Here is a 2,204-nt window from a genome sequence, read left to right on the forward strand (position 1 = left end):
GAAGGAAGGAAGGAAGGAAGGAAGGAAGGAGAAGAAATAAAAAATTTATTTAAAAAATCTTTGGTAAAATATTTAACAAATGCCTACTACATATATTATTAGAGAAACAAAGTAGCAATGTTTATGATTCCTGCTTTCACAAAAGAAATAGGAAGTTAAGAAATAGGCATTCATTCCACAAATCTGTATTGTATCCACTATGTCTGTGTTGCCTTTCATTGCAAGTACATATAATACAAGATGATTCAGACATATTCTTAGGCCTTCCAAGAACATATATGGATAGTAACAAGATACTGGCACAATGACTATAATATAAAGCAGAGTGAGATAAGTGCATAAGACATTAGAAAAGCAAAGTTCTTTGAGAGTGAAGAATTAAAATCAATTCTATCATGGAGGGAAAAGTAAGGTGGACATACAGGCAAACCCTCCACATCTCAGAGATGAGCCCCTTTGTCTGGAAAATGCATGAATTTTTTTAGCCCTCCCTTTGTACCAGAAAAAGTCTGATTTTTTTTCTTTTTCTTTTATGGGGTGTTTATGGCACCTAATTGTAAAAAATTGGGTTAAGTATTTGGTCATAGTCATTTCTAAACTTTTCCTGTGTCATCTGCTTGTCTTTGTGTATCATCTGTGGCTTCCACAAAATTTCCCAAAATTTTCCATTTAATTATTACATATATATGTATAATTCTTATACTGACCCATGATATATCAAAACCACAATGGGGAAAGTTGTGTTGTGGAAGGGATACCTGTTGATATTGCTGGTATCAAAAACCTTTTTTTCTTTTAGTTGAATTGAATATTTGTGAAATAATTTATCTAGTCTAAAATCCTTACCAATCATTTTCCCTGTGGAAAATTTATTAAAAAAGTCAAGAACAAGTACTGAGGTCCAAGAAAAAGGTACAAATGTATGAAAGCAAATTTAACCCAAAAGTGCCTCTTGTTTATATAGATTCCTAGCCTTCCTCATCTTTAGAAAGGATTGGACTTTTGACTTAACCAAGTTAATTCTTAGCATTGTGATTCAAAAAGGATTGAGATATGCCATCTAGAAGAAGCACTTTCAGTTCTTGAAGGAAATGGTCAAGAAAGGAATGAAGTAACTTTAATAGAAATGTCAGTGACATTTGTTTCAGAATGTTGATTTGCAAAATGCATTTTATTATGTGACCCTTTTCTTATTCAAATTTCCAGAAGTGTTACCTCCAATTGTCTAGGGACAAAATGATGTCCAAGTGTATGGAGGGCAGGAAAGAAGCAAGGATTTGTAATTCAATTTGGACATTCCTCTAAACTAGAAATTTTTGGATTGAGAAAAATGTTAAATTATTTTAAAACAATTTCTGTTACATTTGTTATTTAAAAAGGTGGAATATGATCCAGTTTTTTTAATTGATAGTAAGACTTTGTGATGGAGATGCTATTTAAATTTGACCTGGGATGGGCTGAAATTTAACAAGAATAAAAGAGTATTTTCAGTTCCAGAATACCACAATTTTTCAATTGTATATTGACTTGTATAATAATGATAACAATGTTGAAAGTGAAATACTTAGTTAATGGCCTACATATAATAAGTTTTCCCACATGGTATAAATATATGCTCTGATTTACCCTTGCAAGAACACTTTTACATAAGGTACAATCAGTATTACAGATAAATAAACATATTTAAAGAACTTTGATTTCCCTGTTTTCACAGAACAAGTAAGTATGAGACTTAATTCAAACACAGGTTTCTGTCTACTCCAAATCCAGAGCTCTTTGCCCTAGGGGAAAATGATGTCTATGACAGTGGTGATGATGGTGGTGAGGACAGAGATGCTGCTGCTATTATAGATAAGAGTGGTATTGATGAAGATGGTATTAATGGTATTGGTAAGCATAACTTTGATAATATTAATGACAATGATGGAATATTTTAAGTATAGAAAAGAACTAGTGATGATTTTCAAAAGAGATAGCATATAGTTATTCAATTTTAATATTCCATCTGATGAAATTGTCACATATATATCTAGTTTAGATGTTATATTGTAAACATAGTTCAATATAGATAGATCTTTTCCCCATGCCAACATTTTCACACTGAAAAATCTCTACTGCCTCATTTCCAATTACTGTTCACTTCCAGTATGTCTCTGTCTGGTAAAAGATGCAAATTCTCATAAATCTTCTTTTATTTTTAGGAG

This window comes from Gracilinanus agilis, chromosome 3 (assembly GCF_016433145.1).
Source record: "Gracilinanus agilis isolate LMUSP501 chromosome 3, AgileGrace, whole genome shotgun sequence".
Classification (NCBI taxonomy): domain Eukaryota; kingdom Metazoa; phylum Chordata; class Mammalia; order Didelphimorphia; family Didelphidae; genus Gracilinanus; species Gracilinanus agilis.